Here is a 22,790-nt window from a genome sequence, read left to right on the forward strand (position 1 = left end):
GTAGTCCATTAGACAGAACTGCAGAAACACTATCCACAGCCTCCATCCGACCCCTCCATATACTTCCCCACATTGCCGTTCCCCTCTTTTGCACTCCTCCATTGCTTGACCCCATTTTCTCCCCCTTTGTGGTCTTACATCAAAAATAGTAATTACTTTGTAAAGTTCTTTAACGTGGATTACCTCAGTGATTAATTTCTTATAGATAATCCTCTAATACCTATGTAACTAAATCCCTATACCGATTTCTATTTTTGAAAGACATAATTTGTTTACATATACATATATACATACATATATACACACACATACATATACACTAATATATAATAGTTTATATATGTGTATATATACCATTTTCCTGGTTGACATATAAACTTCACATATCATCTCTCCTAAACTAGTCTACTAAAAAATGTCCCTTTTAATTTTCTGACACAAACTCTTTTAAATCAATGAACAAATTTTCCAAAAATTAAAATAAATTCCAAATTTTGGTCATTTCCTTATAGCTTCCTCTTTTTTAAAAATATTTTTACTTATTTATAAGAGAGGGAGAGAGAGAGCACCAGCAGGGGCAGGAGCAGAGGGTGAGGGACACAGACTTCCTGCTGATCAGGGAGTCCTGATTCCAGGGTCGGAGATCATGACCTGAGATGAAGGCAGACACTTAACTTGACTGAGCCACCCAGGAGTCCCTTATTATAGCTTTCTTAAATAAAATTAATTTTTCCCATGGCAAATATTCATCTTCATTGAAGATTTCATCTTCGACATGAAAAATATGAAATACCCTATAAACTCACACGCGTTCTGATTTCTTTCAAAAAGTATAGCTTTGCCCACTTCAACTTTCAGGCATTGAGTAAGCATTGAAGATAAAATTAAGTTCTCTGCATGTTTTGATTTTTAAGGATTATTTTTCAAGGTTTTTATCCAATACATGAAGTAATCTTAACTCACATGATTAAATGGTTAAAATTTACAAATGGGGAAAAAAGCTTATATGCAAAGGCCAGTCATATCAACTATTTTTTAAACATCTGTTTACAGTACTACATTTTAATATTTTTGATACTAGAATTCTAATGTTAGAGGTTGGTGCTTTTTATTTTTCCTTTTAAATGGAATTCAGAGGGCATGCATAAGAATCAATGTCCAAAATAATAACAGCATTTATTTTTATTTGGGATCCATGCTTCAGAGACAAGAAATGGTACCTGAACTATTCATGGCAAAAAACAGCTGAGTAAAAATCTCAAATAAAATATGCTATCATTTTGGTCTTAAGGACAATCTGTATCTACAAAATTCCAAAGTTCCAAATTTTTTTTTTTAATTTGCTAGAAATTCCTTTTAGGAACTTATTTTTATTTATTTATTTATTTAAATTTTAAAAAATTTATTTATTTGTCAGAGAGAGAGAGAGCACAAGCAGGCAGAGTGGCAGGCAGAGGCAGAGAGAGAAGTAGGCTCCCTGCCAACGAAGGAGCCCGATGCAGGACTTGATACCAGGGGATCATGACAGCAGCAGCTTAACCGACTGAGCCACCCAGGCAACCCAGAACTTATTTTTAAGTAAAACTCTATCATCTCAAATGTTGAAAAAAATAAACTTCACTATGGAAAATAAAAAAATAAAGCCTCACTTAAATATATAAATATAAAAAAAAATTTAATGAATTCCTACAATGATCCCTGCACTCTATCAGCTCTGATTAACGTCCTTAAAATCTCTAAAACTTTCCTTATTTGCATTTTAGAAGAAGAATTTCAATAAACACAGTGCTCTGAATATTATAATTGTGCATCACCATCTCAAACATGAAATGTAAAAATAGAAAGTGTTTCTTCCTCTTAGCAATTCATGTGTAAGTTATATATTTACAGATGCTATTTCCATGCAATAACTTTAACACATAATTTATACTAAACAATTAGTCATCTGTCATATGGTTGAACCTGCATGTTAAAAAAAAATAAAAAAACTAAAGTAAAGACCGGTCCTTTTCTAGATGATTGACATGTGAGCAATTCCCAGAGACTCTCATTGAGAGAATAAATTAAAAATTGTGTATTTATTCTTCCATTAATGCATCTTTATACCTTCTACTATGTAGGAGGCTCTCTGTTAGCCACTGGAAAAATTTTCAAGTCAGACAAGCTATCTGACTTCCCATTCTTGTCCGAAAGAACAAGGAGACAATTACTTCCATGCATACAGATATACTCCATGTGTACACTAATAACCACTAAGTATGATAACTACTTGTGATAGAAACATGATTGGAAAACTTAAGCCACTACTGGAGGGTACATCAAAGAAAGCAAAGTATAGCTACAACATGAATTTTTGATATTGCTATGCCAAAGGTAGACAGATGTTTTCTATCAAGGGCTAGGCAGTACATATCTTAAGCTTTTCGGGCTGTCCAGTCTCTGCCACAACGATTCCATTCTGCTATTCAGCACAAAAACAGCTATAGACCACATACAAACAAATGAGCATGGCTGTGCTCCAATAAAACTTGATTTATGGATACTAAAATTGAGTTTCATATAATTTCCCATGTCACAAAATATTATTTTTCTTTTGATTTGTTTCAGCCATTTGAAATGTAAAACCTATTTTGTGTAGCTCTTTGGTCATCCCACAACGACAGACAGCAAGCTACGTTTGGCTTGTGTGTAGTCATTTGCTCACCCGTGTTCTATATACCGACTCATGAAGGAAAAGAGGGCTTTATTACACAAGTATGTTTAAAAAGATGAAGAAATTCAGATAAATTACCCACCTAGGAAGTTAGGGAAAATTAATATAGTGGATCACAATTTCCTAGAAGACTACTTCTATTAACACATTCACTTAATCATTCATTCAATTAAAGAATCATGTACTGGACACCGTATGCCTGAAACTGTTCTTCGTGGAAGTGTTACAGCAATAAAGGAAACGGGCAAAGCCCCTACACTCATGGAGCTTACATTACCTACTTAGTTTATAAATAGTCCTTACCTGGGTTCTCCTATAAGTGAGAGTAATAATATAGAATACGCATATTGAGTACAGTGAAAACATAATCCACTGGATTTCTTGTTTTTTTTTTTCTTTGTCAGAAAAGTTATTCTTTTCAACCACAGATAAAAAGAGAAATATAGCAAACATTCCGTAATATGTACTACATTCAGAATTAGTATGTTTATGTTTTTAATTTTTGCTCCATTTATCTTATTTATGTTATTGATAAAATTAAGTTAAAATTTTAAACTCCTTTATCTTATTCAATAATTTAAAATTTCCCTTCTGAAGAACCACTATTGTGGCTTTGGTATGCACTGCTACAAATGCACATGTTTATCCAATATATCACATTATTGTGCATCTATATGTATGTGTGTGTGATTTAATTATCCTACAGCTATCAACATTAATGTTATTTATAAGGTTTATAATTTCTATATTATTTGCTGTGTTTTTTTTACTCATAGTTATGTTATAGAGAGTTATTCATGATGACATAACTGTGTCATGAACTATGAGAAGTTTGCTCAGATATAAGCAACAATACGTAGTTAATCTAAATTGAGAATAAAAACATGGTTGAACACCACTGCATCTTTCACCTCTAGTTATTGACAATTTGGTACACAGGTCCATTTTTCACTGGAGGTTTTCCTTTTCCTTTTCTAAGGACATATCTGACTTAGAGTGACATTTTTTTTATTATGTTCAACATTTTATGGGCCTTCCATGAGAGAAATTTGAATTATTTCAATTTTAGATATCCCATATTACTGATCTGGTCATTGTTCTTATTAAAGGTGTGCTAAGGTTGCTGCTCTGTTTCTTAACAGAGATAAGACTCTGTTTCTTAACAGAGATAGACTGCATATATCTTGCCTCTCTAAAGCTTCATTATTCAAGATTCTTGATTGTTTTTAATTTAATATTTGATACCTCCATAGATATAATTATAAGAAACTTGTCTTTTTACATTCAAAATCAGGACCAAGGAAGACAGACTCAGTTTCATCATTTGTCAAAAATTTCCACTCACCGAAAAAAAGGAATCAAAACCTTACCTTAGTTTTCTGGTGTAGTCACTCCCTACTGGAGTTTGGTACCTCAGCTCTGGGACTCATTACTGTTGAATGACTGATTTCTTATCTTCAGGAAGAGTGCTGAAAAATAAAAGACCAATATACGGTTACTTTATATCCTCCTTTTATTTATTAAACTCTGGAGCTAGTTTATGCAAATAGCCTGGCCAATTTTCTTAAAGCTGGCCATTGTTTTTCAGAATCTATTTTTAGTTGGATCTCTGACAGTATTAATTTCAGTCTGGGGCCCAGCAGAAACATAGCATTCTCAAAAGGAGTATTTAGAGAGATAGAGAAGGGTAAGGAAAACGGTAATGGATGTTGAAGCACTCATAAAACAACAATGGTGAGAAGTCAAAACTACTAGTGACCAGAAGAAACAACAGGAGAGAATGAAATTACATGGGTGCAGCAATTTCTGGAAACTCAAAAGAAGTATTTTATAAGAGGTGGCAAGGGAATGCACTGACACAGACACAAGAGAGACAGTAAAAATAAACAAACAGCTTGTTTCCAATATTCAGCAGGTGTCTAAGCCTAACTTTACCAGAGAACAAAGTGTCCACAAAGTTGATTCCATAAGAACTTCATCCAGTGGGCACTGTGCAAGGCAAAGAAGGTAAAGAACAGATCTTGGGATCAAAATGTGATTAACCAGCCTAATTCTCAAAATGTGGTCATCAGACTATGTAGAAGTAAATTAATAGCTGGATAATTTTACTTGGTCTGGAGTTCGTACTCTTTTAGTAATATTATGTAAGAATGGCTTGTCACTATGTGGTATTGGAAAAATAATAAAAATAATAACAGCTTATCTTATACATAATAGCTTAGAAATAGAGGTCAATTGATTTTCAACAAAAGTTCTAAGCTAATTCAATAGGGAAAGGATAATCTTTTCAATGAATGTACTAGAACAATTGGTTCACTAATTACAATAGGAATCTCAACACTACTTTTAATAAAAAAATTAAACTGAAATGGATTACAGACTTAAATGTAAAGAGCTAACAATACAAAACTTGTAGAAGAAAACAAGACAAACTATTAGTAACCTTGGACTGGACAAATATTTCTTAAATAAGATGTAAAAGCACTATAAATTTGAACTTTGACAAATAAAAACACATTCGTTCTCCAGAAGACAATGGTAGGTAAATGAAAAGATAAATTTCAGAGTGGGAGAAAATATTTATAAAACAAATATATTAAAAATTATTTTTATTGAGAAACCATGGGCTGTTACCACTCAATATTAAAAGCAACAAAAATGCAAATTAAAAAAAAGAACAACTAATTTAAACATTTTGCCGGAGAACATATATAGAAGGAAAATGAGCATATATAGAATTTTAAGGTATCTTATGCATTAGAGAAATGCAAATAAAAAACAGAATGAGATACCACTATAAATCTACTAGCAGAGCAACAATTAAAAAGACTTCACGAAGATGCTGAGAAAATGAAACCTGGACTTTCTGGTGAAAATGCTAAATGGTACAACCATTTTGGAAAATAATATGGTAGTTTCCTATAAGGATAAAAAGCACGCCCACCCTATCACTAACCTATTTTCTTATTAGGGTAAATATACACCTACCCTATTGCTAACCAATCCTGTTCCTAGATGTTTAACCAAGTGTAATAAAACATATGTCCACATCAAAATTTGTTAGTAAATTTTTTTTAGTTAGTAAATTTTTTTACCTTTTTTTTTTCTTTTGCAGTTTTACTAACAGAAGCTAAAAACCGATACATCTATTATGTGAATCAACTGATGGGTAAACAAAATGAGGTGTATAATTGCAATAGAAAAGTATTCAGCAATGAAAGTGAACAAACACACATTGCACATGCAGAAACACAGGTGAATCTTAAATTATTCCTAGTGAAAAAAAAAACACATTATTCTTAGATTCACAAAAGAATAAACGCCCTATGCTTTTATTTTCATGGTTCTAGAAATACAAAATTACAGTGATAGAAAAGAGATCTATCACCAAGATCCAGAAGGTAGGGAAAGGGGATTAACTACAGATGAGTGTATGGAAACTTTTTCGTAGTGCTGAAAATGTTCTGCATCGTGGCAGTGTTGGTACTTCATTGTCTGCCAGACACAGTAATGGTCTTATAGTAGCTACCTATTCTACCTTTAATGATTTAGTAAAAAAAAAAAAAAAATCTTCAAATTTTAGCTTTGTATATTACCATCAAGCAACAGATTCCATATCATGACGTCACTTGCAGCAAATCTGGTCATGTAGCTAAATTCTGACTAATGTGAAACAAAATAAATGATTGCATTGATTTGTCATGTCCTTAAAATAATACGACTGCCTCTCCACTCTCCTCAGTGTTTTGAACATGTAGAGGAGGATAATACTTAAAGTTCATGATAGAGCAGAACAACAGGGAAGAAGGAACTAGATCCCTAACAACCTTACAGAATCACCTAGCCACCCTACACTGCTCAGTTACATCTGCTTACATAAAAAGAATGAAGTCTAGGATGTCATGTACATAATCTAAAGCATGTTAACCTCATTATATGTCAAGCTCATAGTTTTATCATCGTATATTCTTCTTCTTCTTCTTTTTTAGATTTTGTTTTTTTTTATTTACTTGACAGATAGAGAGCAAAAGCAGGCAGAATGGCAGGTAGAGAGAGAGGGAGAAGCGGGCTCTCCACTGAACAGGGAGATTAGTGCAGACTGATCCCAGGACCCTGGGATCATGACGTGAGCTGAAGGCAGATGCCCAACTGACTGAGCCACACTGGCGACCCTGTACTTTCTTCTTGATACCAACATAATACAGGTATATTCTATGTCTCTTTCTCTCCAGCCATATTGTAATAATTGTACTTGATATTCTACCACAAAACACATAAATGCAAGTACTATAGGGATTGAGGTTTTGTTGGGAGTTGGGTAAGATTGTAGGACTACATTAGAACTGTTATCTACGAAATTTAAGGGTTTTTTTGTTTGTTTGTTTGTTTGTTTTTGCTTCAGGTATTTATATTTGCTTTTGATTCTCCCTGGAAAATATCTTGTCTGATCATGTAGTTCTTAGCTCAATACCATCTCCTCATAGATGCCTATGTTGTAAAATCTATCTTGTATTGCACAATCCGTCATTTATTTACTATATATTTGGCTTATAAGTACTGAAAATCTTATCATTGATTTATATGGGGTTTTGTTGTTATTATTTTCACTTAGCATATGATCTCAAAGAGTGCTGGAACTTTTTTCAACATTATATATCCCTCTAAAATGTTAAATGATGTCTGATAATGTTAATGATGTCTATATAGCAGGAAATAAGTAAACACTGTGGCTTGAAGTTATTTAGGTAATTAATGCTTACAGACTAGAATTTGAATGTTCTGTGTTCAGAGATAATATTATACATTTATTCTTCCAAAAAAATTATTGAAAACTACTCTGTACTGAGGCTTCAGAAAGGCTCTTCCCTCATGGGGCATACATTCCCAAAGAAAATAGGAGGTATAGTGATAAAATATATGTTTCATACATGATAATTATAGCTATAAAAAGAATAAGCATGAGGCTCTTGGTGAGTTGAAAGGGGACTACTGATTATCATGGGCAGGTAAACTGAACATATAAGCTGATATCTAAGGAGAAAACAAAAGGTAGTATAGGAAGGCAGTTCAGGCAGATGGAGCTGAATGGCCCAATTCACTGAGCTAAGAGGTATTTATTTATTTAGAGGAGGGGAATATTTTCTAATAATAGAAAGAAGACTAATATCTCTAAAGAGTGTCAGGGAAAATGAAAGTACTTATAGAAAGGAATGGAAAGTCCCTGGGAGTGAAAACATTTAGAACATTCTAGCTCATAGTAAAATGTTAGTTTTTACATTATATTAATTAGAAGCCATACACAAATCATGACCTTAACTGCTCTTAATATTTTTCTAAATGTTTGAATCTGGGCTGAATAATTTAAAGGCAGATGAATGGTGAGTTGGAAAAACATTTAGGAAGCTACTGCCATATCAAGTTGATATAAATTTGTGGGTAGGAACAAGATGAAGGCAATGAAGGTGGCTAGAAGTGCTGAGATTCTACTATATAGAAATAAAGAGTGTGCTGAAAGATTACAAGCCATATATGAAAAAGAGAACAATAGCTGTGATAAATCTATATTTTTCCCACAGAAGATGGAGAACTATAGAAGCTTAGGGCAGCCATTTACTGGAATGAAGTAGCCTGCAAATGAGTAGGCTTGGATGTGGAAGAAAGATAAAATTTTGTTTTCTTATGTGCAGCTTTGAAGTATCTTTTAAGCATTAGATTGAGTAGTTGTGTAAGTGGCTTTGAGCTTAGGATAAATTTCTTGAGCTTATGTGATAAGCCCAAGAGTAGACTTACTAAATTGCATTGACCCCCACAGAGGTGGAATGTAAAGCCATAAGATTGCATGAGATCACTAACGAGTGAGTGAACCCTTCTGTATCACTCAAACCATTTTGACATTTTAGAGATGAAGAAGATTCCTGCATATGAGATACTGGAGTAGCAAAGTCATTAGGAACAAGATATAGGGTATGATCATATGAACGGATGGCTGACATGAGCTGAAAACATCAACCCTGGGAGGAAATATATCAAGGAACTGAAAGAACAAAGCTTTGAAGTCATTATCTCTGTGGAACTCATCAAGAATTGTGATTAGAGTGGAGTTGAATAAAGTTGTAATGATCCAGTAGCTAAAGTTTTCAAGGAATGGTGAGGGCTAGATTTGGAATCTTTAGATAAGAGTAATGAGAAGGAACTATGGCAAAATATGCTTATCTGCTTCTTAATCTGTCTGATCTTTAGTTTAATAGACCGTACATTCTTTGGTTCTTCTAAGGTAGGTCATTGGCAATTATGCCTGGTCTCCTTTAGAGACGTAATTCTGAATTATAATTTTATGTTTTCATAAATCATAAAATGTGAAAACAAGTGTAAATGGATTAAATATTAGCAGATAATTTTCATCAAAATATATAAATCCTTAACATACTTCTTAAAATTAAGCTATTATATATTTTTCAAATTTAATTTATTGCCTAATCAAAACAAAAATTTTGATCCCAATAATACCAACAAATCATGGTTATTTTCAAATACAATATATCAACATGGTGTAAGTATTCATGTACCATATTATCAATAACTTTATGTTGTTACTCACAGATTAATGAGATCAATATTCTCAAGCTACATTATTATTTGGGAAATATAGGGAAATTGGGCCCTATACATTTCAGTTACATAGAAATATTTTGTAGCATGGAAAAAAAATTCTGCCTTTTGCTGGAAGTAATTTCTAATCATATCTCAAACTATTTAATATTTTGGAGTAGAATGAAGGCATAGAAGTACATATTATGTTCTTTTAACATTAAATAGGCAAATGAGAAAAAAGCTCTGAGAAAAAAGCTCCAAAAATAAAATTCACATTTAAGCAACATAGCAACTTTTCAATAACTAACAACTAAATATAAATATATTCACATAGATGACAACAAACAAAAGTAAACCACAATGAAAAAAAAAATCCAGGAAGTGTCTCTGGTTCAAAATTGAAAACACAGACCTGATAAAAATCATTAAGATCTCCTCGAACATGCAGACAGCAAAACTGCATCATTTTATTTTTATAAAAACAAACATGGTAATGGTAGTACAATTCCGTAAATTTCCTAAAAAAAACATTAAATTGCATCTGTCAAGTGGGTGAACATTATGGCAGGCAAATTATATTTAAATAAGAGTGTTTAAAATATATATATATATATTTATATATGAGTGTGTGTATGTGTATGTATCTCTAAATATGGATGTGTATACATGCACATATATGTGTATAATATGTATGTAAAACCATTACCAAAAGTTGAATATATGATGAAAAATATTTAGAACAATCTTTGTAATACTACAAAAGGTGAAAAGACACCAATGTAGATAAACTTCTATTTCCAAAGGGATCTAACAACAGAAAACACACACACACACACACACACACACACACACACACAAGTGAACCTATACAATTTATATTCTACCAGTGGTTCATGTAGGGTAAAAAAAATAAAAAATAAAAAACAAAGGCAAATAAAAGAAGAGAAACAACAAAAGCCCCTGATGATTAATTTTATTTATTTCTTTGCTATAGAAGCAGAAAAGTATAAATTTCAGGAGGAAAGCATAGGTTGAAAGTGGAAATCATCTCATTCTAGTGTTAAAATGGAGAAACGTCTCCCAGATAATTATGGTACAGATTATTTGAAAAGTATTGAATATAATAAAAAAGAACTTAGATGACCTCAAAATAAACAAAAGTCATGAGCTTTACACACACACACAAAATTCAAAATAAATTAAAGACCTAAATGTGAAACCCAAACCCATAAAACTAGCAGAAAATAGGCAGTAATCTCTTAGACTTGGCCTTAGCAACATTCTTATGGTTATGCCCCCTCAGTCAGGCGACAAGAAAACGAATATAAACTATTGGAAATACTAATACTAAATAAAAAATACTAATACTAAATAAAAAATACTAAATAAAAAAATACTAAATAAAAAAAAATACTAAATAAAAAGCTTTTGCTTACTGAATGGGCGAAGTTATTTGCAAATGATACATTCAATATCCAATAAGGGGTTAATATCCAAAATATATAAAGAAGTCATACAACACAACAGAATAAAAACAAATAATCCGATTTAAAAATAAGCAGAGGACCTGGATAGACATTTTTCCAAAGAAGACACACAAATGGCTCAAAGATATGTGAAAAGATGCTCAACATCACTAACCATTAGATAAGTTTACATCAAAATCACAATGAGATATCGCCTCACACCAGTCAGAATGGCTAGTTTCAAAAAAACAAGAAATAATAAGTGTTCGTGAGGATGTGGGGAAAAAGAACCTCTCGTGTACTGTTGGTGGGAACATAAATTGATGTAACTACTGTGGAAAACAGTATGAAGGTTCTTAAAAAAAAATTAAAAGTAAAAATCCCATGCAATCCAGTAGTTCTATTACTGGATATCCGTCAAAAGAAAACAAAAACACTAATTTGAAAAGGTATATACACCTCTATGTATATTTCAGCATTATATACAATAGCCAAGATATAGAAACAAGGCAAGTGTCCATTGACACATGAATGCATAAAGATGTGGGACACATACATATATATGTGTATATTATATATATATACATATTATATATTTGTATATTTTATATTTTTTATATATATATAATTATTCAGCCATAAAAATGAAATTTTGCCATTTGCAACAATATGGGTGGACTTAGAGGGTATTATGCTAAGTGAAGCAAGTCAAAGAGAAAAAGACAAATACCATATGATTTCACTTATATGTGAATTCTATAAAATAAAATGAACAAACAACACAGAAACAGGTTCATAAATTAAGCAAAGAAACTTGTAGTGGCCAGAATGGGGGGAATGGGGAGATGGACAAAACAGGTGAAGGGGAATAAGAGGTACAAACTTCCTAAAATAAACAAGTCAAGAGGATGAAAAGTATAACATAAGGAATATAGTCAATAATACTGTAATAATGTCATATGGTGATAAGTACACTTATGCTGAGAATTGTGTAACATTGTATGTCAGCTATTCTTCAATAATAATAATAATAATAATAATAATAATAATGTTTTAAAGCCATAAAAAAGGCAATTCAATGTAGATTAGCTTAGTTCTCCCTTGTTTTAACTATACTCTATGCCCCTCAGTCCCTAGCCCTACCTACATTGGCTTTTATTTTCCTAGTTGTTCATACAAATATTTAAATCATTTTATGTTTCTTAAATGTGTATTTTACTAGGAAAACAGATTTTCCTTGAAGATTATAGAGCCCAAATTCAGAGTTCTTTACTTTCATGGCTTCACCCTGTTTCTGAAAGATAGTAGCTTTTTAATCTAATATCTAATGTCATCAATTCATAGAATATTTAAGATTAGATAAGATCCGTGAATACCTCTGAGCCCTAATATCCTAAAGCACATATAAGAACAAGTTTGGTATATTTTCAAACTTGAGAGTTGTAAAAATGTTCATAAAACTAGAGCAGTTAATTAAAATAGGTTTATGTGTTGGAGGTTTGTAACATTTTTGGTATTTCTCAGCTTTTTAAAATAGGTAATTTGTGTGATTTATTTTCTAACTTTCAATACATATTAAGTCTCATATTAATTTAACATTCATATTTTTGAATTTTAAAAAACCCATAAACTTGTTGATCTGTGGTGATTCCTCCCCATATCTCTTTAATTTACAGTGTGGTTTTTGTTCCCACTGGATTCATGGACTCATCCCTTGCCTCCATTCTTCCTTCCATATTTCCTCTTAGCATTGCTTCCAAAATGTGTCTTTCCAACATACAATTTTGATTCCAAAAGATCATAAATTAAATTCCCCAGTTTTTTTTTTTCTTCACATGCAAATTCCAGAATATTAAATACAATGTGGCTTTTCTTTTGTGAGGTGTCTGTTAAGGTCTTTGGCCCATTTTAAAATTGTTTATTGTTGAATTTTAAAAGTTCTTTTATATTTTGTAAAACAGTCTTAACAGCTATGCATTTTGCAAATACTTTTCCTAGTCTGTAGTTTGTCTTCTCTTCTCTTGACACTGTCTTTCACAGACAAGAAGTTTTTAATGTTAATGAAATCCAGCATGTCAATTATTTCTTTGAGAAATTGTGTCTTTGGTGTTAGATCTAAAAAGGCACCACCATCCCAAAGTCATTTAGGTTTTCTCCTTTGTAATCTTCTAGGAATTTTATAGTTTTGTGTTTTACATCTGGGTCCATGACCCATTTTGAGTTAGTTTTTGTGAAGGATGTAAAATGTGTCTAGATTATATTTTTTTCTTTTTGCATGCTTCTGTCCAATAATTCATAGATTTGTATTTTAAGGATGGATCATTTCAATACTACTATTTATTATAGTTTATTCTATCATTGTCTTCTATAGTGGGCTTTTTTTTTTCTATAAGAAATTATGCTGTCTTTTTAAGATTTCAAGAAACATTTCAACATATATATTTCTTTAAAAAGTGATACTGAATTTGTAAAACACACATCATTGGCAATATTAAAATAGCAAATATAGAAAGAGATCAAGATACATATAAGAATTGGGGAATACAAAAAATGAATGAAATGTTCAATCCTATTACATAATTTTAAAGATGATAGTAAATATTTGATTTCTCTTTTTATTATTTGTATGTTGGTAAATTATAGTGAAAAACTGTCAAGTGACTTGCATTTTTCTTATTTGTTAAAAGCTTTCTCATGTGGAAAGTTGTCCTACACTGTGTCAAAGGAATAAGCTGTCAGATTGCTAATGTTTAATACATTCTGAGAATAACTGCCATATACTATACTAATTTGACCTTTTCAGAACTGGAAATTTGATTGGATGGATAATTTCTCTCCTATTTAAAAACTCAAACCCCTGTTGGGAAGAGCTAGAATGACCATCTGTTAAAATTCAGAATACTAAAAAGGTTAAAGTACACAACCGAATGCTTCAGAGGATATTTCATAATTAAATTTTTCCATCTCATTTCCTGTCAAAAATTATGAAAACCTGAGATGATGGTAGGAATTCAGCTTTCATTATTCAGAAAATATGAAATAAGGTGAGCATGTTGTACTAATAAGGGTTATATTGAAGGTTTATATAAAAATGCTTCATACTTTTAAGATGTCAGGGATTAGTCTAAGATATAGCTACCCTAGTACAAAAGAATACTTCATTCCAGTTCAGAATGACATTTAGATAAAGAAAAACATGTTAACATTTGTCCTTCATCAATTCTAAGAATTTAAATCACCTGCTTTGACATTGATCATGTCAATGTTTAATGATAGTTTATATTATCTCACAAACTTAGATTAGGAGAAATTAAAGCACAACAGCTGATATAGCAGAAATCATAAATAATTAGTTTATTTTTTAAAAATGCCAAAGCTGATTTTTTAAAAATAGAATTATGTCTTAGACTGGGCTTCCAGAACAAAGTACCATAGACAGGGTAGTTTATAAAAAACATAAATTTGTCACATTTTTGGAAGCTGAGATCAGGATGCCAGTATGGTCAGGTTCTGGTGACAGACTTTTCCAGCCCTCTTGTTATCTTGCTGACTTTCATGTATCTTTGCCTCTTCTAAAGGAACTAATCCCAAGCATGAGGCTCCACTCTCATAACTTAACTACCTTCCAAAGACCCCACCTCTTAATACCATCACAATGGGTATTAAGTTTCAAAATGTAAATTTTGGTGGAACATAGATATTAAGTCCATATCATATTATATAATCATTTATATGATTCAAATATGATTTCTGTATATTTCATAGTAATTATAAAAAGAAATGTTATTAGCATAATCATATAAATTTCATAAGGTTTCAAAATGTATAAACTATTAATAGAATTTGAAGGCAAATTTAGTGACTATGATTTTTTCCATTAAATAAATATAATTAAAATAAATGCCATTCAATAATTTGGTAATAATAGATGTCCTTATATTTGCTGAAGAAAATTCAGCAAAACTGACATATTTTAGCAAAAGTTGAGAAGTTTTAATAATATTGATTTTAATTAGAAAATAGAACTCCAGGGGTGCCTGGGTGGCTCAGTGGGTTAAGCCGCTGCCTTCGGCTCAGGTCATGATCTCAGGGTCCTGGGATCGAGTCCCACATTGGGTTCTCTGCTCAGCAGGGAGCCTGCTTCCCTTCCTCTCTCTCTGCCTGCCTCTCTGCTTACTTGTGATCTCTCTCTGTCAAATAAATAAATAAAATCTTAAGAAATAAAAAAAAAGAATACACTCATTTATTTAAAAAAATTAAAATAAAAGAAAATAGAATTCCATTAACTCCTGATCAAAATTATTACACTTAGCTATATCATATAAAAAATCATGCTGAATTCTTTGTCCCTTTTTATGTCCAATATAAATCATCTACTTAAATTACAACCGTTCATATTTTAAAAGGAGATTAAAAGCAAAAAATAGCCTTTTAAACAAAACAGTCATAAATCTACTAAATTGGAAAATAAATATGTAATATTTACTTAAATATAATTCATTAGTTATAGAATCCAGAATACAGTATCAAAATTGACCCAAGAAAGCCCATATATGTGCAAATACACACACACACACACACACACACACACACTTCTTCACAAAAAAATATATAGAAATCATACTTCAGACTGTTCAAACACATTGTGTCAAATTAAATATGATAGTTCTTGCTACCTAACATAACTGTAAACAGAATTTGTATGATTCCTGGGATAAGGTGATAAACAGTTTCAGTAATTAACTCAGATAAAATGGATTTTATGCTCTCATATATTTCAACCCATGAATAGAAAACCTCTAAAAGTCCATTTCTGACCTATGCCAGTTTCATCCTATATGATACGAAGATAAACAAATACCTTAATCTCATTGTGGAAAGTAACATTTTTATTTCTAGCAACATGTCAGACTAAAACATGGATAGTCCTTCAGTTACTATTTTAAATACATAGAAATGTTGTATAAAATGTACATTAACATATTAAAATATACAATGAGATTAAAGAAGGAAAGATAAACTTCTAGTTGATGAGAGAAATACGTACCTAAATTTATGATGCATTGGCACTGAGATGTGTGGTAATAAGTTAAACACAAAAGCACATATTGTAGAGTAAAGGCTGAAATTTTAATGCTAAACTAGGCACATAAAATAAGTATATTCTTGAGAATACAAAAAGAAACTGCAAGTGGGGATAACAGAAAAAGTTAGTGGAAAGGAAGGGAAGGAGTGGGGGAAAGGTTATTAATTGGTCTAATTTCTTTTCTTTTCTTTCTTTTTTTTCTTTTTTTAGATTTTATTTATTTATTTGACAGACAAAGGTCACAAGTAGGCAGAAAGGCAGGCAGAGAGAGGAGGAAGCAGGCTCCCCGAGGAGCAGAGAGCCTGATGCGGGGCTCGATCCCAGGACCCTGGGATCATGACCTGAGCCGAAGGCAGAGGCTTTAACCCACTGAGCCACCCAGGCACCCAAATTGGCCTAATTTCAATACTGTTGTGTCTCGGGGTATAGGAAAGCCTGGGGAGATATGGAGAGACATGGGAATGACCAATGAGTGGCACAGTAAGAACACACACATTTATTGACTAAGTCTGGGTGTGGGTATGATTCATGGTGCCCCCAAACAATTACAATAGCACCATCAATGATCTTTGATCACAGACAACCACAACAAATATAATAACAAAAATGTCTGAGATATTGTAAGGATTACCAACATGTGGCAAAGAGACACAAAGTGAGCAAAAGCTCTTAGAGAAATGGTGCTAACAGACTTGCTCAACACAGGGCTGTAACGCTCAATTGAAAAAAAAAAAAAAGAAAGAAAGAAAGAAAGAAAGAAAGAAAGAAAGAAAGAAAGAAAGAAAGAAAGAAAGAAAGAAAGAAAGAAAAGAAAAAACCCAAAACAAAAAACACAGGATCTGTGAAACACAAAAGGAAGCACAATGAGGTATGCCTGTATACGATTTAAAAATTCAAATAATAATACTGCGTTTAAGTTTTTTATCAGAGTTTCTAAAGAGCCATCCATTATATTTTATTACTTAATTTTATTAATTAATATATACTAATATAGATTGAAAACACTTTGTTTACATAAAAAGATCAGGTTCAATAGTGGTCTAGGTTCCCTAATGACCCATAAGTCTCTCCTAACAGTTTACACAGGGCGATTAACCTATGTGGCCCCTCTTATGCTGTAGTAGAAAGACAGAGTCCTCCCACCCCACAGAGGGCAGATACCATAGTGGTGTTGGTCCAGCTGCCATATGAGACTCAAACTTCAAGAACAAAAGAACATTTTGAGCCTGAAATAAGACATTACCACAGAAGGGATAAACCCAGCACAGGTTGTGTGGGCTCTTTATCTCCTGCTAAAGAAAAGTTCCAAACCCAAGATCCATTCTTATGCGTCGGAGTGAATATAAAAGACTGTACATATGATCTACCTTTTCCAACACAATGTATTTAATTTGAAAAAATATTTTGCTTTATTAAAGAGAAAATTGAGACTATCAGAAAATAATCTCAAATCTCATTTCACTACTAATCCAGATTTCTTTCTGTTATCTCCTTATTCAATTATGAATGGAAGAAGAAAAATTCTCTTCATGTCTTAACTACCTCTATTTCCTATGAGATCCTACTCTATCAATTATCTTTTGTCTCGTTTTTCTTCCTTTACTACCTCACCATTGACACATGCATTAATAGTCTTAAGATAGAGGAGATTTCAGGATATAGCCACATTTTTCACTTTCCTTCACAGCCCAATGATATTTGTCTACCTCCAAGCCAAACCTCACCCAACCCACAAAAATCCAACATCTGAGTTCACAAACACACTATTTTCATTAAATTCATTTTTTGGTGGTAATTGGTAAAGTCATATGATTCAGTTTTTATATTTTTAACAACCTCTTCTCTGCACCTCACAGATAAATGCAAACACTGACAAGAGACTCAGCATCAGACCAATTAGACTGTTTAAGTAACAGATATTTCCTCCTTATTTCCAAAGTGGCAAGTACATAATTCAACATTTGTCTGGTAATTTTATTCTTTTTTTGGTGTCACCCGTGTGCTCCTCTATTTGTGTGTATATATAAAACAGGACATGCCATCTCTATACATAATAGGCTTTAGAAATGTAACTACAACCCTGCATTTTAAAAACTCTAGTAGGGGGCTCCTGGGTGGCCCAGTGGGTTAAGCTTCTGCCTTCAGCTCAGGTCATGATCTCAGGGTCCTGAGCCCCACATCTGGACTCTCTTCTCAGCAGGGAGCCCGCTTTCCCCTCTCTGCCTGCCTCTCTGCCTCCTTGTGATCTCTCTCTCTGTTAAGTAAATAAATAGAATCTTAAAATAATAATAATAATAATAAAAGAAACCTTGAACAGAACTTGAAAGAATAATGATAAAGCACAGGACAAGTTTTCAGAGAATGAAAATATAGAGGTAATTCATGAAATATTTTTGAAAGTGTTGAGAAACTATTGGTTAAGTCCCTGAAATTCCATATTTATTACATCTGCAATCAGATGGATTACCGTAGCCTTATTTAACACTGATTTTAGCAGGTTGTAGGGTTCCAGTCCCAAACAATTTGGTTAGGGACCAGAATCCAGAGTTGGAAATGCTTACTAAGGAAAGCCAAGTGATTTGGTTTAATAAGTTATGAGATGCATGGGCATATATCCACTCATCTGAATGGAATGATCATTGTGATTACATCAAATAAGTAGACTATTCTTGAACTATTGAAGCCAACTCAATTCACTCCATTATAATTGCTCATATAATATCTGTAATACAGCAGACAGCTTAGAGTGAATTGTCATTTTAGGATTTGTCCCTGATTCTGCAACACATAATTTCAAAGAAATGTCCTCTAGATATATGCTAAATCGCATGTGGTTTGATGTATTTCCAGAGGTAATTAGACAAGAAATGTTTTTAAAATTGAGAAAACAATTATCTGGGACATGAAAATCTTTTTTTCAACAACAACAATAAAACTTTAGGACCTTACTATTTTATAAACAGGTATTATGCTAAATTGTTTTATCAATACTCAGAAAATATATATTAATACATTTTGTGTACTTATGTATCTCTATAAAATATATTTAATATGTAGGTATTATACTAAATTGTTAGGTATTATACTAAAAATTCTTAGATCTAATTTGTCTCATCAAGTTTCCAAAATATTCACATTTTCAATCAGTACCTTACAAGTGATTTTATAGTCATTATTTCATTGAAGAATTGCCAAGAAATAACCAAGATCACATTAAATGTTTGAAAAGAATGTATTTGAAGTATTTTTTTTTATTTTTTATTTTTTATAAACATATATTTTTATCCCCAGGGGTACAGGTCTGTGAATCACCAGGTTTACACACTTCACAGCACTCACCAAAGCACATACCCTCCCCAATGTCCATAATCCCACCCCCTTCTCCCAAACCCCATCCCCCCAGCAACCCTCAGTTTGTTTTGTGAGATTAAGAGTCACTTATGGTTTGTCTCCCTCCCAATTTTTTATTTTATTTTATTTTTTTTATTTTAAAGATTTTTTTTATTTATTTGACAGAGAGAAACCACAAGTACACTGAGAGGCAGGCAGAGAGAGAGAGAGAAGGAAGCAGGCCCCCCGCCGAGCAGAGAGCCTGATGCGGGACTCGATCCCAGGACCCTGAGATCATGACCCGAGCCGAAGGCAGCGGCTTAACCCACTGAGCCACCCAGGCGCCCCATCCCTCCCAATTTTTTAAAAGGAAATAATCATTGTAGTGACTCATATTTAAATTACTTCTTGTTAAATGTCTAAATTATTTATCTCTAAAAATGTACTTATAAATTGACCTAATATCTAACATACACTTGATATAGTTTAGAGAAATATAAATTATAAAATTTGATTCAAAATAATATTCAATGATAAAACATTACCATGCAGGATAATTAAATGTTAAACAGTATTTTAAATCTAGATAAATTATGTAAAATTAGCATTAAGAAACATTTTTCCAATTGTTTAAAGTGTCAGAAGTTTCTGTTCTGTATTGTAAATAAAAGAACCATCATTTTTCTATCATTACAAACTATTCCTGTCCCTCTGATCATCATGTGCATAAGAAGCTTGGCTCTCTATCAGCTATTGGCATCATAAAGAATATAAAGTATCAAGAAATCTGAGAACAATTTCATATTATCTGTGAAAATCTTCTTCACAGGTTGTTACCTTGAGAAATTGATTTTCCCAAAAGTAAACTTCAAGAGCCCTGAGATATTTATTTATTTTTTATTGGGGTATCCCTAGCACACAGAACAGTGTGAAGCTAATGGAAGGCATGCACTAAATAGTTTGGAATTAATTTTAAAAGAAAAAAATCACAAGTCTATTGAGTTGACTTAGAATCATTGTTTAGGTGATTATAATGTGATTAAAGAAATGTACAAAATTATGAATAGCTTATGTTTGTCAACATACACATGATTACAACCAACATGACTTTATAAATTATGCAGTAAAATCATAGATAAATGTATATAAATATTTATTTTATGTTAAAGCTTATTCTCTTTTTACGTAATATGTCTAAAATATAAAGTTAAATATTATATAAAGTTAAAATGACCTGTTAATATCTTGAGCTATCATTCATTCTTTCATGTGGAATTAAACATTGAAAATATTCATATTAATGCTTTTTTCATTTGATTATTTCTCTTTTGAATATCATCTTTATACACAGTTCCTATTTTTGATGGGTCACATACTTTAAGATTGAAACTCACTGTATAATCTGAAAGAAATATGATTTTGTGAAGTCTTTTGGGCTTTTGGAAGTTGAAAGTTGATGTATGCCCTCCAAGTTCCCACTGCTACTTAATATATGGCTAGTTTACTATTTTCTCATTTTATTTTTTTTTGTAAGTCAAAAACAATTTTTTAAAAATTTTAATTGAATTTTTTTTCAGTGTTCCAAAATTCATTGTTTAGGGAGACAGAGAGAACACAAGTGGTGGGGGGAGAAAGGGGAGGGAGAGAGGAAGAGAGATTTTAAGCAGGTTCTACCCACATTCAGCATGGAGCCCAGGATGGGCTCAGTCTTACGACCCTAAGATCATGACCTGACCCAAAATCAAGAGTCAGACCCCTAACGAATGGACTGAGCTACCCAGGCACACTCCTAAGTCAAAAACTATTAAATAAATAGGTTGATTATATCACTATGTCATTTTTATGATATCACATCAGACTCAAAATCAAGGGAAATTAATTTTCTATAAAAATGAATTTATAGTGTTTTGTTTTTTTTTTACTACAGAAGTATATCTTTTTTTTTTTTTTAAATTTATTTATTTATTTATTTATTTTTATTTCCAGCATAACAGTATTCATTATTTTTGCACCACACCCCGTGCTCCATGCAATCCGTGCCCTCTATAATACCCACCACCTGGTACCCCAACCTCCCACCCCCCGTCCCTTCAAAACCCTCAGTATATCTTAACTGGTAAAAATATTTTGATATAGGCACAATGTTGGAAAAATATGGCTCATGGCTACATTCCTTCGACAAATATGTTTATCGATACATTAAAATTAACACTTTAATGATGACATCAACCTGATTTTTAAATGTTTTAATTATAAAATATGACACACATAAAATATAGTATATTAGAAGTATTTAGGTAAAAGAGAAATAACCAAATAAATACATATTTTTCATTTACAGATTAAAGCAACTGTGCTACACACTGATACACTCTCTTCCCACCACACAATAGATTTTACAACACATAATCATTAGTTCCATTCTTTCAAATGTTTATATAAAGGAATGGTATACATTTTTTTCTAAAAAAAAGTTTTTTAAAGATTTTATTTATTTGACACAGAGTGAGAGAGCACAAGCAGTGCGGAGCAGGAGAGGGAGAAGCAGCTTCCCCACTGAGAAAGGAGTCCCATGCAGGACTGGATCCCAGGAGGCATCACGGCCTGAATCAAAGGCAGATGCTTAACCAACTGAGTGACCCAGGCATCCCTAAAATATTCTTTACTCATCATTTTTGACATTCATTCTCTTCAATAAATGTAGCTTTATTTTATTTCACAACCACATATTATAATAATGAATACTTTATTCATACACTTAAATTTCCTTGGTCATTTTTTTTGTTATTAGAAATGATAAGTTATTGTGAAAACAACCTATTATTTCTTTAGAAGATGTAAAAGAAGTATAATTTTATTTATATTATGAACATACTCAGATTTATTTGTTAATGATTTATTGTTTCCCAAAGTATGTTTTCCAAACATAGACTTACCAACATTATATGACTATTCATTGGTTTAGTATCCTTACAACACCTGTTTTATTTGTTGGTTTACTGAATCATGTGCCATTACATGTGACCATACTTACTTTTTTGTCTTGTGTATATTATTGTCTGGCAGAGGGAGAGGGAGAAGCAGGCTCCCCACTGAGCAGGGAGCCCCAACTTAGAACTGGATTCCAGGACCCCAGGATAATGACCTGAAACGAAGGCAGATACTTAACGACTGAACCACTCAGGTACTCCTATCTAACATTCTTTTGGCTTTTGTTTGAAGAAGCATTTTCTTTCATTTTACTTTCAACAAATAAGTGACATAATATTTAGATATGTCCCCTTTAAATAGCACAGGACTAAATATGTTTGTTTTATAAAGTTTGAGACTATACAATTTTGAATTGAAAAGTTAAGTCCCATTGCCTTTATTGTGATCCCCCCCACCCCGCCCCATATTTGGATTATTTTCTATCCTTTTATTTTGTGCTCTCTTTGTTTTGCTTTTCTATGTTTCTTGCCTCCAGATTTTTGAGCTGATGTTTCCCCCACTTGATTATTTTTCCTCCAGAATTTTGAATTTTGAATGTTTTTCACTGTATTTAGTTCCAACTTGCATCAAACTGGGAGCTTCAAGTATAAACAAAAGGCCTCTGTTGGGGGTG

General features: G+C 32.2%; 1 long non-coding RNA gene across 1 annotated transcript in view; it reads right to left on the bottom strand.

Moving 5' to 3' along the window:
• LOC116587034 overlaps positions 1-22,279 on the bottom strand; it is a 165,008-nt gene extending 142,729 nt beyond the window's left edge. The window contains exons 1-2 of the long non-coding RNA XR_004284271.1: positions 22,221-22,279; positions 4,084-4,182 (exon numbers count right to left, since the gene is read on the bottom strand). This is a non-coding gene — a long non-coding RNA (uncharacterized LOC116587034). The remainder of the gene's footprint in view (positions 1-4,083; positions 4,183-22,220) is intronic.
• Between the last annotated feature and the right edge of the window lie 511 nt (positions 22,280-22,790).

Source organism: Mustela erminea, chromosome 3, assembly GCF_009829155.1.
Source record: "Mustela erminea isolate mMusErm1 chromosome 3, mMusErm1.Pri, whole genome shotgun sequence".
Taxonomy (NCBI): Eukaryota; Metazoa; Chordata; class Mammalia; order Carnivora; family Mustelidae; genus Mustela; species Mustela erminea.